Source organism: Schistocerca serialis, chromosome 3 (genome assembly GCF_023864345.2).
Source record: "Schistocerca serialis cubense isolate TAMUIC-IGC-003099 chromosome 3, iqSchSeri2.2, whole genome shotgun sequence".
NCBI lineage: Eukaryota > Metazoa > Arthropoda > Insecta > Orthoptera > Acrididae > Schistocerca > Schistocerca serialis.
The window spans coordinates 406,390,590-406,407,904 of record NC_064640.1 but is presented as its reverse complement, the minus strand read 5'-3'; the positions used below and the strand labels follow the sequence as shown (position 1 = coordinate 406,407,904).

General features: G+C 42.6%; 1 non-coding gene across 1 annotated transcript; it reads right to left on the bottom strand.

Moving 5' to 3' along the window:
* Nucleotides 1-13,561: 13,561 nt before the first annotated feature.
* Trnat-agu (transfer RNA threonine (anticodon AGU)) lies at nucleotides 13,562-13,633 on the bottom strand. The gene has a single exon. It is a non-coding gene; the product is annotated as a tRNA-Thr (tRNA).
* Between the last annotated feature and the right edge of the window lie 3,682 nt (nucleotides 13,634-17,315).

Sequence of the window (17,315 nt, the reverse complement as noted above, 5' to 3'; positions counted from 1 at the left end):
CAACCCATTAATCAAGATGAAATAGCTGTCATTACGAAACAAATTTCTTCTAATATGCCCCCAGGAATTAATAGAATCCCCGTAAATGCTATTGGTATTTAACAGTACCGAAATTGATACAAATTTATTATGATCTTCTATGAGGATACGCGTTGCCACCTAATTGCACAGAAGGCGTCACCACACTAACTGAAAATTATCTTAAAAAAAAGATTCAGCACTTTTGCCCAATAATGTATCTTAATATTGGATTTTAGCTCTACACCCGTGTACTCAGTTCATGACCAAAACAAATTAATTATACACCATGTCGTGAGTGCTTATCAACATAGCGTAATTCCCCCACAAAGTATGACCAATATAATGGCAATATATCGGGACGTGACAGCGATGACCTGACAGGCTGACATTTTGGATTCTTGGGTTTTAAAAATGCATAAGATTTAGAGAGTCATTCCTGCATACAAGAATATATGTGTTGAAGAGATATCATCGGCCAGTTTGTTGAGACTGTTTTGCAGTGCATCGCTAATACTACCACCAAAAATAAAATCAATCAATCTCCCACTGTATCAATATTATTATGATGAGGACGCCATCAAGGGTGCCCACCACAGGCCACTCTGCTTTTGCAGTAGAGCCTTTGCTGCAACAGAACTCTCACAGGCACAGCAGGGACAGGCCTTTATATCCTGAGCATAAAATCCTTCCCCACCAACGAAATATGCTGTACAACTAACCAATAAGCGGCACCTCAGCCAAAGAGATTCTCTGTAGCAAGAGCTTCTGTAGCAGCCGTTTAAACACGCTAGATCAGCAATGGCAACTGTTGACAGGACACAAAGCCAGCTGTGGCACAGCATGACTTGGAGGCAGTGGATGTGTCTTGGTGTAATTGTCATGTGGGCTGGGGCCTGTGTTCAGCACACACAGGCACATTTTTTGATTGACAAATGTCTGCTGGCTGCCCAGCCATCTATCAGTGGAGGAATGTGTCTGATGGGACATGCAGAGTGTGGCCCAAGCCCCAAAACCTAGACATTACCAGCCATGTGTAGGTCTACTGCATCCTCGACCAATGATGACACGCACACAGTGCCATCCAGCACTGAAAATACAATCCTTTATCTATTCTAAGGTGTGGAACCTCACTGGATTGATGCCAAATTTATACAGGTGTTAGGAATGATAAAGGAGTGGACATCTTGTAGTAGCTTCAAATGATAACAGGAGAATTAATTAGGTAATAAGTGTGATATATTTCAGTATACAAGTACAAGGGCTGTGCCTGGGGAAGGCAAACATGCCACCAGCTGCTCAGCTATAGGCGACACATGTAAAGAGTTCCTTGCCAGCAGTCTCTGACCAATACAAACTACTCTTGGCCAGAAACATAGGATCATTCCAGTGTTTAAGTCACAGGAATAGTCATGTGAACAGATAATAATTTTGAGCATGAAAGAAATAAAATTTAATATCTCAAAATCACTAATAAAACACCCAAATCCATCCATACAGGTGTCAGTGTGTACACAGCTGTATGTCGTTGTTGTAGTTATTGTTGTATTATTCAGTCTGAAGACTGGTGTGATGTGCTCTCTCTGCTTGTCTATTCTGTCCAAGCATCTTCATCGCAGCATAACTACAGCAACCTTGCTCCTTTTTAAGCTTCTGAATGTATTCAAGCCTTGGTCTCCATCTGCAGCTCCTATTCCCTCAAGCTTCCTTGCATTATAAAACTGATAATTCCTTTATGTCTCAGAATGTGTCCTATCAACCAAAACCTTCTTTTAATCAAGTTTGGCCATAAATTACTTTTTTCCTGTTTCGATTTCGTACCTCCTCAGCGTTATGCTCTAGTAAAACATTTGAGAAGCTTCTGCCTTTTCTTGGCTCAATTGTACACACACGAAAAAAAGTTTTACATCATCCCAGTTCCCAGAACTCCTGATGATAGACGTTGACTGTGGATATTGTATCACAGACACAGTCCCTTTGACTGTTCAGAGATATCACTAAACCCAACCAAAGATATAAACAACCATACATGAACAGCGCCTATTAGACGGAGGGGGTCCAACAGCTGACCAGTTTCAGTCATTCCAGTAGGAAGGTAGGTACACGTCTCTTGTTGTCTGTAGTTGAACCATGACTAGATGGCCAATACTGCGGTTCGATCGTGTCCGCATTGTTACTTTGTGCCAGGAAGGGCTCTCAACAAGGGAAGTGTCCAGGCATCTCGGAGTGAACCCAAGTGATGTTGTTCGGACATGGGGGAGATACAGAGCGACAGGAACTGTCGATGACATGCCTCCCTCAGTCTGCCCAAGGGTTACTACTGCAGTGGAAGACTGCTACCTACAGATTATGGCTCGGAGGAACCGTGGCAGCAACACCACCATGTTAAATAACGCTTTTCGTGCAGCCACAGGATGTTGTGTTACAACTCAAACTGTGCGCAATAGGCTGCATGGTGCACAACTTCACTCCTGACGTCCATAGCGAGGTCCATATTTGCAACCGCGACACCATGCAGCGCACTACAGATGTGCCCACCAACATGCCGAATGGACCGCTCAGGACTGACATCATGTTCTCTTCACCAATGAGTGTTGCATATGCCTTCAACCAGACAATCGTTGGAGATGTGTTTGGAGGCAACCCGGTTGGGCTGAACCCTTAGATACACTGTCAAGTGAGTGCAGCAAGGTGAAGGTTCCCTGCTGTTTTGGGGTGGCATTATGTGGGGCCGACGTACATCGCTGGTGGTCTTGGAAGGCGCTGTAATGACTGTACGATATGTGAATGCCATCTTCCGACCAATAGTGCAACCATATCAGCAGCATATTGGCGAGGCATTCGTCTTCATAGACGACAATTCGCGCTGCCATCGTGCACATCTTGTGAATGACTTCCTTCCGGATAATGGCATCACTTGACTAGACTGGCCAGCATGTTCTCCATACATGAACCCTATCGGACATACGTGGGATTGATTGAAAAGGGCTGTTTATGGATGACGTGACCCACCAACCACTCTGAGGGATCTATGTCAAATCGCTATTGAGAAGTGGGACAATCTGGACCAAAAGTGCCTTGATGAACTTGTGGATAGTATGCCATGATGAATACAGGCACGCATCAATGCAAGAGGATGTGCTACTGGGTATTAGAGGTACCGGTGTGTACAGAAATCTGGACCACCACCTCTGAAGGTCTTTCATGAGTAGTAAAGAGGGCGGTAATGAAGTTTACGTTGATCTCTATTCCAATTTTCTGTACAGGTTCTGGAACTCTCAGAACCGAAGTGATGCAAAACTTTTCTTGATGTGTGTATATTGACCATGTTTCACTTCCATACAAGGCCACACTTCAGATAAATACCTCCGGAAGACACTAACTCTTAAATTAACCCATGACTACTTCACCTTTTAAGGAAAGGCATATAAACAAATTCACGTCACAGCCATGGGCACCCACGTGGCACCCTCCTATGCCAACCACTTCATGGGCCACCTAGAGGAAACATTCGTAGCTTCCCAAAACCCCAAACCCCTGGTCTGTTTCGGGTTAACTGGTGACATCTTTTTAATCTGGACCCAAGACGTGGACACCTTATCCACATTCCTCCACAATCTCAACACCTTCTCTCCCATCTACTTCACCTGGTCCCCCTCCATCCACTGTGTCACTTTTCTATATGTCAATCTCCTCCTCGCAGATATCTCCGCCCACACCTCAGTCCACATCAAACCCACCAATCACTGACAATACCTGCATTTTGACAGCTGCAATCCCTTCCACATTAAAACATCTCTCCCGTACAGTCTGGCCACCCATCGCAGATGTATCTGCAGTGATGAGAACTCTCTCATCCAATGTGCCGAAGGCCTCACAAAGGCCTTTGCAGACAGACAATACTCCCCAGACCTAATACACAAACAGATCTCCCATACCATATCCCCCCACACACCTAATCCTCACATCCATCCAAACAACCAACCACAAAGATGCACCCCTCTTGTCACCCAATACCACCCAGGACTGGAACAACTGAACCATGTGCTGTGTCAGGGCTTTGATTACCTCTCATCAGGCCCTGAAATGAGGAACATCCTACCCAAGATACTTCCATCCCCTCCCAAAGTGTTGTTCTGCCCCCCACTCAACCTCCACAACATCCTAGTCCATCCCTATGCTACTCCGACCCTCAATCCCCTGTCACAGGGATCATACTCTTGTGGAAGACCTAGATGGAAGACCTTTTATATCCACCCAGTACCTCCTACTCCAGTCCTGTCACAGGCTTATCCTACCCCATCAGAGGCTGGGCCACCTGCGAAAGCATCCATGTTATATACCAGCTCTGCTGCAACCATTGCACAGCGTTTTACAGTGGTATGACAACCAGAATAAATGGCCACCACCAAACTGTTGCCAAAATCAAGGTAATCACATAGTGGTACAACAAGCAGCAGAGCACGACATGTGAGATTTCAATATCTGCTTCATAACCCGTGCCATTTGGATCCTCCCTGCCACCACCAGCTTTCCTGAGATGTACAGATGGGAGCTATCCTTACAGCATATCCTGCACCTCCACAACCACAACCTCCATGGTGTAACTGTGTGTGTGTGTGTGTGTGTGTGTGTGTGTGTGTGTATGTGTGTGTGTGTGTGTGTGTGTGTGTGTGTGCATGCGCGAGAGCATGCACATGTTTCTCTTACAAGCTTGAGACAGGAATTTCATTCTGAAAGCTAGCAAAGCAAAACTCTGTATCTTTTGCTCGTGTACTTATTGATGACATGGCACTTCTGCCTTTTTGTGAGTTGTCTCCTTTATCCCTAAGTACTTCATAACACTTAAATTTATATCAGATGATAGCAATTCCTCTCTTTCAGGAATGCTCTTTACCTGCTACTGCCAGTCTGAATTTTATATCTTTCATACTTTGGCCATCATCAGTTATTTCTGTGTCTAAGTAACATGTAGCATCTTTAGTATCTCAAGTCCTAAATTTAATTCCCCCAGTAGCATCTGATTGGCTTTGACTATACTCCATTACCCTTGTCTTATTTCTATTGGTGTCCCACTTACAATCTCTTTTCAAGACACTAACCATTGCATCCAGCTGATCTGCCAAGTCCTTAGCTGTCTCTGATTGAATTACAATATCATCAGCAAATTTTAATTTTTCTCCCTGAACTTTCATACTGTATCCAAATATCAATTTGGTTTCCTTCACAACTTGCTCAATGTATTGACTGAATTAACACTGGGATAGGCTACAACCCTGCCTGACTTCCTTTTCAACTATAGCTTTTCATCTGTGTGCTATGACTATCTAACTGCAGTTTTGTTTCTGTATACATTGTAAATAACCTTTCAGTCCCCATATTTTATATTCTACATTCAGAATCCCAAAGAAAGTGTTCCAGTCCACATTGTCAAAAGCTTTGTCTAAATCTACAAATAATGTAAACGTAGGTTTGCTTTTCTCCACCACATCTTGTAAAATAAATCATAGGGTCTGTATTGCCTCAAGTATTCCTACAGGGTTAATTTGAACATGATACAAGTGCTCAATAAGAAGATTATGCCAAATGGGTATCAAAATATAGCAAAATGAACCTCCAGAAAGCCATTAATTAAGTCAAGGCATGTAAAGTGTCTCTCTGGAATGCATCTAAAATATCTAATACCTGCTAGTACACTAACGCCTTTGAAAATAGGTGGACAGAGTACCTTTATGGTAGAAGAGGAGAAGACCTTAAACAGTGGTTTATTTAAATGGCAGAATGGAGACTGTGAGAGGTGTCCCACCCGGTCATATAGTCAACTATAATGAGAACAACTTCTCTGATGATCCTGTTGGTGTCAGCATGTTGGTCAAGAGGGGTGTGATGTTTGTCTGCTTTATTTCTTTGTTGATTGTCCTCGGTGTTGACGTAATGCATTGCTACATTGGCTGAAAAATTAGGGGGTGGAAGTTCAACACTGATTACATTAAATGATGTAGTTGACAGGTGCACATTTTCGTTTCACAGTTCTTTACTTTTACTGTTCACAACCCCCCAATAACACACAGTTATATGGTGAGTGCACTATTGTTTAACTTTTCATAAGTCTCATTAATTGGTTGCAAGCAAACATCAGCATACTGCTACAATAGTTTACTGTTGAACATCTATGAGCAGTAAAGACCTAACCATACAGTTCTTGCTGCATAATACAGTACGTATTGAACAGGCACTGTCATTGTTTTAGCATATGGCCTATTACACTCATTTCACAGTCAAGTGGATGCATTGTTGTTGATCTAACCAATACAGGCTCCTTGTCTGAAAATCAGCCATGGACTGTCTCATGAGCAAAAACTGGGCCTTTGTATATCATCACAATAATAGGCACTGAAAGTACACATTGTTTGATGTTTAATTTACAGAAATCACAATTAAAACCTAACTCATTAAATTAACTGAATACATTGAAAAATTCCGTCTTTTTAACAGTTTTTTCTACTACAAGAGTTAGTCCGATTTATTTGTTTAAATGATGAAATTAACATATATAGTTACACAAACAATACTTTTGACAAACCTGTTAATTAATTTGGAATTAATTAAGGGCTGGCTTTGCTAATATATTTTCGAATATATCCAAATAAATACTTAAAGAATTCTATTAGTTGTTCCTCCAAATGTTTATAATTAGTACAGAATTTATATTTGTTTATATTTCAAGAACAGAATTTAAGTTACGAAACAATTACTGATTTCACCCTATAACAAAAGATATTAACTAGGAATAGTCAAAATAAATTAGAAAGTAAATTACATACATAAAACCAAGCACAAAATCGGATCTGGTGCTATACTCTTTAAAACTGGGGGCCAATCTTTCTCTTTTATGAAAATGCAGATTATACTCATGTGTGTCAATGGTAATTAGTCAGACATGAAAAAGGAATTTTAAGGAGGCATATGGCAAAACAAGAGGGGAAGTAAAAATATCCCAGCTCGCTTCATCGCAGTGGAAATAAATATCCACACATAATCAGAGACTCATCCAGAACAAGCACATCTATGATGATAGCTGCTGCAGAAGATGTACATATTCTTCCTCCTTGTGCAGTTTACAATGTCATTCATCTCTATACAACTCTGACTAGTGCTGGCAATAATCGAATGAAAACAACTGATTCAGTCAGTTGTTGGAAAACAGTTGACTCATTCAGTTGTAGCTTTACATATTGGTTAAATTATTTATTCATTCTTTTCAGTAAAACTAGTGTATGGGAGCAACCAAATGGAAACAAGCAAATCAGCCAGTTGTAGCTTTATGTATCAGTTTCATTCCTTTTGAGTGAAACCAGTCCGTTGGAGAAACCAAATGAAAACAGTTGACACAATGCTGTGGTTTTTTGCATACTGATTGAGTTAGTCATTCTTTATTCTCAAGTGAAACCAACCAGTCTTTTTAGTTGTAACTGAGTGTCCCACATGGTCCATGTGTGCGTCCTGTAACTGCCAGGGCCAGGATAGCGGCCAGGGCAAGGAGGTGGCCAGTCACCACTAGTGCAGGTCCTAGTAGTGCTGTGCTCGTGCCAACCATGTGCTACCTTTTTGAGCCAGCTGCATCCCTGACCCTGGCAGCAGCAGGAGGAGGCTGCAGTGGTGGCACCACGTGCCTGCCCCCAACGATCCTCACACCTCATGGAAAATAGGGAAAAATCATGGGAGTGAAATCACTCAAACCCAGACACTGATTGAAAACATTCATATAACTGTTGTTATACTTGTCTCAGTCAGTTGTCTCACATTGAATGAAACCACTCAAACCAGGTGTGTGAGTGATGGCTGCAGTTGACAGAGACTTGGGTCAGTTGGTTGTCTTGCATTGAATGAAACCAGTTGAATCTGGTGAGTGAGAGGAAACATTCATATAACAGCTGGAGCTGATGGAGACTTGTTTCAGTTGGTTGTCTTGCATTAAGTGAAACCACTTAAACTTGATGAGTGAGTGAAAACATTCATATAGCTGACATGGCCACAGAGACTAGTTTCTTTTATTGTTTCCTCTGGCTGGAGGAGAAAACAATCAACTGACCAATTGGTTGTTGAAAACAGTCAGTTGTTAGTTGTCCCATTAGTAACTTTGACCGAAGGTGGAGTTAATAGTGGAGCCTGTAATACAAACCAAAGTGCATGGTGTGACCTCAGTGTGTATGAAGACTAGTTTCAGACAGTAGCTTTGCCATATTTCAGACAGCTTGACAGAGTCAAAGTTCTGAAAGGTTACAATTTCTCAAGTCCCAGTGCCACGTCTATAGTCTCCCAGTGTGAGGAAAACAATATTAAATATATCTTTCTCCCCCCAAATTCACACATCCGCCAGCCTCTATACATGGCTTTCTTTGCCCAGTGAGGATAGCTTGGTGGAAAGCATTGACTGATTTGAAGAAAGGCAATAGAGGTGTTCCTTCAAAATGTGACTTTCTTAGGATGTTGACGATGACATTTGAAAACATGGGTGAAAAAAGTTCAGATAATATTCTTGAAGGATTTAGTGCATCTGGCACCTTACCTGAGCACAGAATTTTGCAAAATGATACAGATGACTCAAAGCAGATAGGTCTGGCGTCTTTGTGAAACACACGAAGGAAGTTCTTTATGGCTCTCTAAATTCTGAAGTCAACAAAGGTCACAGTAGAAAACTGGATGTTCCACCTGGCAAAAGTCTCACATCACAGACATAAATTCCAGAAAATAATTAGAGGACAGTGAGGAAGTGCAAGATGATGATTCTCAAGTTTTGGACCAAGAAACTGCAATATCTGAAACTACCAGTATTGTAGAGGAATATGGAGTCAAAACTTCTGAGGCTAGTATAATGATAGTGGTCAAAAATGATTTTGCTTAGTTCAGTTGCCTCTTACAGGTATAAACCATTCAAAATGATATGCTGGAAGAATTGAGGCTCTGGCACAGCATGGCAAAATTTAAATTAACTTCATGAGTAAGAAAATCAGTGAGAAACAAGAATATTTGTTTTTCTTGATGATGTAGATATCTGTGTGGTGTCAAAGGCACAAACAGTGATGAAGATGAAATGAACTGATTTCTGATGATGAAGAATGGTATTTAAAATCCATGAAGGCATCAACATCATGTAAGATAATGTCTGGTCGTAATGAGTGAATGTCATGGTTTGTTATTTGCATCTGAAAAATCCACTGTAGGTGACACACACAATGTCCAAGATTCTTCAAAGAGCTTATTAACAAAACCAAGAAACACTGCTTGTCTACTCCGATCAATAATAATACAAGATTGATAAGCTGAAAGTCAGTGGTTGAAGGCCATAATTTAGAAACAAACAAGTTGGTCACACAAAATGAAAATGCTAGGTCTTGTTGAGACTGTCTTGAAGCAAAGTTCAATTAAACATTCAGTTCTTGCAAGAACGAACACAGTTAAAGTTGCACAAAAGGTTTAAGTTTTTCCGCCTAGGCATGGAATTAAAGTTCCCTTGGAACAGTCTACAGTCAATGTACGACAATAATTATTTAAGCAAAATTTTATGACATCCACAACCATGACAACAGGTCTTTCAGCTACATCGTGGCATTGTCCATAGTGACAGCAGCTGGTTGGCAGAGGAAATAGTGGCGTTGGCATGGACTGGATGTCCAACCCGGAGTCCTGGCTTGGAGTCAGCCGATGGGTGGCCTTGTGCCAGCTTAAGTACTGTCTGGTGACAGGATATCTCAGAATCTATTTTCAATCATGTGAATTGTGGAAGCAAGTAGGTTCCCACAACCCGCAACCTCTGGCAGCATTGCTAGGGCCGCCTTGTGGAAAACCAGGTAATCTACTTTTTGGTAAAAAATGGTTGCCCAGCAATTGGGCATCCCCCGACACTGGGACATATGATGTGTTGTCAACCTTTCAAGCGTAACACCATGACATCCTTGGAAGAGCTCATCTCCCCGCTACTTCGGATCCTTGATGGTGGGCAGGGAAGGGTCTGTAATGACAAGCACTTCCATCGCCATTGGTTTTTGCAGGGCTGGCCCACAGAACTGGTTGATGGCTGCAGTTGATATGACCTTGTGTTAACTTATTGTGGCATCTCTTGGGTCTCCATCACTGGAAAAATATCATAAGGTAATCCTTCCATGTTTGGGATTTTGCCTTTGTGGGGCCGTATTTGGTTTATATGTTTCTGGCAGACCATGCCATTTGTCAGGGTAACTCTGGTCATGGCCCTGCTGAATAATTTTGTTATTGTTGCAGGGAGCAATTGTCCATCCTTGAGAAAAAACAAGGCCCTAGACAAGACATTTAAGGATTTAATGGTGGTGATATTTTTTTCATGATTGTTGCTGATTGATTTATGGATGGGTGATTGAAAATTGTGACCTATGAAGTTGACCATGTAATTTTCCTGCTGGTGAGGCTTCATCTTGTGGAGTGGTGTGATGTGAAGCTAGGAACAAGGTCAAGGATTCATCCAGAGATTGATAGCAGTATAATGTCGTTATTTGATTCTTGAATGTGCGGAGATATCTTTCTGCAAGGCTGTTGGAGGCCAGATGGAAACGTGCCATATGTATTAATTGTATGCCATTCTTTTTTGCAAAAGGAAGTAAATTCAGCTGAACTGAATTGTGGGCCATTAGCAGTTACCAAGGTCTCTGGGAGTCCTTTTATTGAAAAAAAAATTGACAACGTCTGAATGGTCTGACTAGATGAGGTGCTCAACAGACAGGAGACATAAGGAAAACATGTACCTGTATCAATGGCTATGAGTCAGGTATGACCCATAAATGGTCCAGCAAAATCCAGGTGTAGTCTCAAACATTGCATGGAAGTATTTGAACATGGGAGGAATCAGTGAAGTGACGTGGACTGCTTGCTATGGCTGGTGATGCCACTTACAACCATCTGAATGTTGGTGGCATCAATACCCTGCCAATACACATGCCAGTGAGAGTGCAAATTGTGGAGTAAGGCCACCACCCGTTGCCATAGTGATGTCGGGATAACCATCCTGGTGAAGTGGTTCTCGTGCTGCAGGAGCAGCATGCCACAAAGGGTGGAAAGCTTGTGTCTTATGCATCATTATGCCTGGATTTTTAGGTTTCTGATGTGACTACAGTCAGAGGCTCACCACCACTGGATCAAATGAAGGAATTCCTTGAGGTCTGGGCCATCTGCAGGCAGTGTAGCCAGCAGCATCACATCCTGTGGGAGGCTGACTACTGCCTCTTCTGCCTTGTTCTCCAAGTGGAAACATACTTCTGGACCCTTGTCAAATTCTGGTTCCTGATCTACTGGTAACTGGGACAGAGGCTCAGCATTAGCATGTTGTCTGGTGGAACAGAACTGGATGTCACACTTACATCCAGAAAAAATAGTACCTGCTGCTGTAGTTGGTGAGCTGTGCTGGTGGGTATGGATGCAGAAGCCTTGAAAAGGGGTAATAATGGCTTATGATCAGTCAAAAATGTGAATTTTCTAACACATACATGATCATGAAATTTTTTGAGGCCAAAGGTGATGGGCAGTGCCCCCTTCTCAATTTGGCTGTAGCTTTGTTGAACAATGGACAGAGTCTTGGAGATGAATGCAATGGACTGCTCCACCCCACTGATAATGGAGAAAGGACTGCCCTCACTCAATACTCAGAAGCATCTGCTACTAAGATGAGCAGTTGGGATAGATCATAGGCAGTGAGACACACATGGTGGATAAGTGCCTGCTTAAATTCTCTGAAAGCCCTGTCACATGCTAGCATCCAACACCACTTTACATTTTTCCTGGAGAGCTTACAGAGAAGTTCTACAATTTCTGCTGCCTGTGGTATGAATTTCCGGTGATAGTAACAGGATTACTATGTGATTCCTTGCAAAATGGAATACGCTGAGGTGACAAGAGTCATGGGATGGTGATATGCACATATACAGATGGCAGTAGTATTGTGTACACAAGATATAAAAGCACAGTGTGTTAGTAGAGCCGTCATTGTTACTCAGGTGATTCATGTAAAAAGGTGTCCGATGTGATTATGACTGCACAAGAGGAAGCAACAGACTCTCAACACGGAATGGTAATTGTAACTAGATGCTTGGGACATTCCATTTTGGAAATTAGGGAATTCAGTATTCTGAGATCCACAATGTCAAGGGTGTACTCAGAATACCAAGTTTCAGGCATTATTTCTCACCACAGCCAATGTAGTGGCCAATGGTCTTCACCTAACAACCAACAGCAGCAGCGTTTGTGGAGAGTTATCAGTCCTAACAGACAAGCAACACCGTGAGAAATAACCACGGAAATCAATGTGAGACTTATGATGAATGTATCCGTTACAACAGTGTGGCAAAATTTGGCATTAATGGGGTATGACAGCAGACAAATGATGTGAGTGCCTTTGCTGAAAGCACATCACCATCTGCATCTCCTGTCTTGGGCTTGTAACCATATTGATTGGACCCTATATGACTGGAAAACAATGGCCTGGCTAGATGAGTCCTGATTTTAGTTGGTAAGAGATGATGGTAGGGTTCAAGTGCATTGCAGACCCCATGAAGCCATGGACTCAAATTGTCAACAAGGCACTGTGCAAGCTGATGGTGGCTCCATAATGCTGTAGACTGATGTTTGCATGGAATGGACTGGGTCCTCTGGTTCAAATGAATCGATCATTGACTGGAAATGGTTATGTTTGGCTACTCGGAGACCAATTGTAACCACTGATGGACTTCGTATTCCCAAAAAATGATGGAATTTTTATGGGCAGTAATGCATCATGTCACCAGGCCATTATTGCTTGTGATTGGTTTGAAGAACATTCTGGACAGTTCGAGCAAATGATTAGGCCATCTGGATCACCCGACATGGGACATATTTGAGAGGGCAGCTCATACATAAAATCCTGCATTGGCAACACTTTCGCAATTAAAAACAGCTACAGAGGCAGTATGGCTCAATATTTCTGCAGAGGACTTCCAACGACTTGTGGAGTTCATGCCATGTTGAGTTTCTGCACTATGGCAGGCAAAAGCAGATTCAACATGATATTAGGGGGTATCCTATGACTTTTGTCACCTCAAAGTATACCACTATCTGAAGGGAACAAAGTCAGCCATGATCTTTGTATTGCCAACAAAGATTTAAAAGTGAATATTGTCAAGACAAAATGCATGTACACTGAAGCCACTCCAAGGAACATTAGTGTGTCAGTTAATTGTAGTAGGGTTAAGGAGAACTCAGTAAAGGAGAAATTAAGAGGTAGAATCAGTTCATTGAAACATATATTTTTGAACAGAAATTGGACCTGTTGAACATAGTGTTACATAACAGTAGTTTATTTTCTAATCATCCAGGTATTATGAAAGGCTTTGTATGTAAACTAACCATTAACCCTCACAAGAATTTTACAGTAAAATTGTACCCAATTCCACCCTCTAAAAAGAAAGCAATAAGGAAAGAGATCGTTCTCACATTGTAAAAGGGCATTATTTAAAAGACTGAAATGATGAATGAAAATTTGTATCAAGGCTGGGATTCGAACCCGGGTCTCCTGCTCACTAGACAGATGTGCTAACCACTACGCCACCCTGGCACAGTGGCTGGGCACAACTGCACAGACAACACTAGCACACTTCCCTCATTAATCCAAATTCCCATTCACGCCTCAGCCCAATTGGAATCCCCCTTAACTCAAACAGGATTGCAGAGACTCTCCAACTGTATTGCAATAGCGCTTCACCATCAAATACCAACCAGACTGAGGAGTGAATGGGTGTTTGAATGGAGGAGTGAGATGTGCTACAGTAGTCCATGCAGTGGTGCAAAGCCGTTGTGCCATGGAGGTGTAGTGATTAGTGCATCTGCCTAGTGAGCAGAAGACCTGGCTCCAGGTGATATATGTCTAAAGAGTGTCAAGTTATGTGTTTACCTTTTTCTGTGTTTTCCCCAAACTATATTTATTAAATTTTGTGCATGTTTTGCTCTTTAAAATGTTTAATCTCACGTTTTTGTAAGAGTAAATTCATTCACTCTGTAGTGCAGTAGTTGCTCATTTGTTTTGTTTTGAAAGTGATCATCCATTCATTTAGTAAGCCAGGCAGTCAGGCTCACACTCTCAGCTGATATATGTCTACAGAGTGGTGAGTTAAGTGTTTATCTTTTTCTGTGTTTTCCTTGTACTATGTTTATTAAATTTTGTGTGTTTTTTTCTTTTTAAGAAGTTTAATCTCACATTTTTGTAAGTGTAAATCTAATTCACTCTGTAACACAGGAGTTGCCCACTGAACAGCCAGCTACGTAGCTCATTAATGAATCAGCGTCCATTGGTGACACATCAGGAGGGTAGCAAGTCACATATCTAGGATTCTGCCTGCTTTCATAGTGTACTTCTTTAGTTACTCTTGCTATGACGGTTAGGATGTGTATGTGCTAAGTGTGGATGCAGGAGGAGCTAGCCGCAGTTCGCGAACAGCTGAATGTGCTTCTTGCTACCATCAATCACCTTCAGGCTGCTGCCTTGTGGTGTAGCGGTGGTGAAGAATCTGGCACATCCCATGGGACACCTCAGGTGTCACTTGTTCTACCCACAGGCTCTGCTTCCGAGGTACCTCCTAGTGCACCTGATGCAGTGGCTCCGCCCTCACAGGAGGGTGAGTGGCAGGTGTTCATGTTGCTCGAGCCACAGGGCCAATGTAAAGACAGGGCACCTGGCCTTGCCCATTCACCCTGTGAGTGGAGAGGTGGCAACTGCTTCAGCAGGGTCCGAGCATGCACATTGGAGGGGAGGGGTTTACTAGTTATTGAGTGCTCCAACGTTATGCATGTTAATGAGCCCATTAGGCAGATGGTATTCAGGGCTGGAAAGAAAACCAATGTGTACTTGGTATGTCTGCCTGTGGGGCTCATCTGAAATGTGGAGGTGGCCTTGCCTGCAGCTATCAAGTGTGCAGGGTGCAGTTGTCTGCAAGTTGTGGCTCATGTCGACACCAGCAACGCCTGTCCCATGGGTTCTGAGGCCATCCTAAGTATATACAGGCGGCTGGTGGAAGTGGTGAAGACTGCTTGCCTCATGTATGGGATGCAAGTAGAGCTCACAATTTTCAGCATTGTTACCAGAGTTGATCTGGGTCCTTTGGTTTGGAGCTGAGTGGAGGGTCTCAATCAAAGACTTCATCAACTCTGTGATGGCCTTGGCTGCAAATTTATAGACTTGGGTTATTGTGTGGGGATTTGTTGGGCTCCCCTTGATAGGTCAGGAGTTCACTATACAAAGGAAGCAGCTACTCAAGGATCAAAGCACTTATGGAGTGTACAGAGGGTTTTCTAGGCTAGATGGTAGTTTGAGGTGCTCTGATGAACACTTGCCAATCAATTTACACCAAGAGATGCCAAACAGTGATCAGAACAAAGACATGTTGACTGTCATAATTTTACCTGTAAACTGTCAAAGTATTCGTAATAAATTTCCAGAATTTACTGCCCTCCAGGAAAGTTCTCACATTGAAATTATTCCTAGGACTGAAAGCTGACCAAAACCTGAGGTGGAAAGCCCTGAGATATTTAGTGAGTTATGGAACATATACTGGAAAGACACATTAGAGGCCATAGGAGGGGGGAGTGTTCATTGCAGTTGACAAAAATATTGTCACTATCGATGTTGAAGTTCAGTGTGACAGTCAAGTTACACTACTGGACATTAAAATTGCTACACCATGAAGACGTGCTACAGACACAAAGTTTAACCGACAGGAAGAAGATGCTGTGATATGCAAATGATTAGCTTTTCAGAGCATTCACACAAGGTTGGCACTGGTGGCGACACCTACAACGTGCATACACAAACAGCAGTTGACCGGCATTGTCTGGTGAAATGTTGTGATGCCTCGTGTAAGAAGGAGAAATGCATACCATCATGTTTCTGACTTTGATAAAGGTCGGATTGTAGCCTATCCCGATTGTGGTTTATCGTATTGCGACATTGCTGTTCTCGTTGGTCGAGATCCAATGACTGTTAGCAGAATATGGAATCGGTGGGTTCAGGAGGGCAATACGGAACGCCGTGCTGGATCCCAATGGCCTCGTATCACTAGCAGTCGAGATGACAGGCATCTTATCTGCATGGCTGTAACGGATTGTGCAGCCACATCTCGATCCCTGAGTCAACAGATGGGGACGTTTGCAAGACAACAACCATCCGCACGAACAGCTCATCGGCGTTTGCAGCAGCATGGACTATCAGTTCAAAGGCCATGGCTGAGGTTACCCTTGATGCTGCATCACAGACAGGAGCGCCTGTGGTGGTGTACTCAACGACGATCCTGGGTGCACGAATGGCAAAACGTCATTTTTTCAGATGAATCCAGGTTCTGTTTACAGCATCATGATGGTCGCATCCATGTTTGGTGACATCGCGGTGAACGCACACTGGAAGCATGTATTTGTCATCGCCATACTAGCATATCACCAGGTGTGATGGTATGGGGTGCCATTGGTTACACGTCTCGGTCACCTCTTGTTCGCATTGACGGCACTTTGAACAGTGGACATGACATTTCAGATGTGTTAAGACCTGTGGCTCTACCCTTCATTCGATCCCTGTGAAACACTACATTTCAGCAGGATAATGCATGACCGCATGTTGCAGGTCCTGTACGGGACTTTTTGGATACAGAAAATGTTTAACTGCTGCCCTGGCCAGCACATTCTCCAGATCTCTCACCAATTGAAAATGTTTGGTCAATGGTGGCTGAGCAACTGGCTAGTCACAGTACGCCAGTCACTACTCTTGATGAACTGTGGTATCACGTTGAAGCTGCATGGGCAGCTATACTTGTACATGCCATCCAAGCTCTGTTTGACTAAGTGCCCAGGCGTATCAAGGCCATTATTACGGCCAGATGTGGTTGTTCCGGGTACTGATTTCTCAGGATCTATGCACCCAAATTGCGTGAAAATGTAATCACATGTCAGTTCTAGTATAATATATTTGTCCAATGAATACCCGTTTATCATCTGCATTTCTTCTTGGTGCAGCAATTTCAATGGCCAGTAGTGTATTTGGTCACATATAACAGTTGTAGGTGAAACAAAATTAATTGGATGTTTATAACAGCCACACGATTCTGCTGTGACAGTTCTAAATTCATTCAAAGAAAGTCTATGGTCAGTAGTGCATAAATACCCAGATCATGCGGTACTAGTTGGAGGCGACTTTAAACTACCGGGTATAGATTGGGATGTGGGGAAGTACAGACAGACAGTTATGTGAAATACTT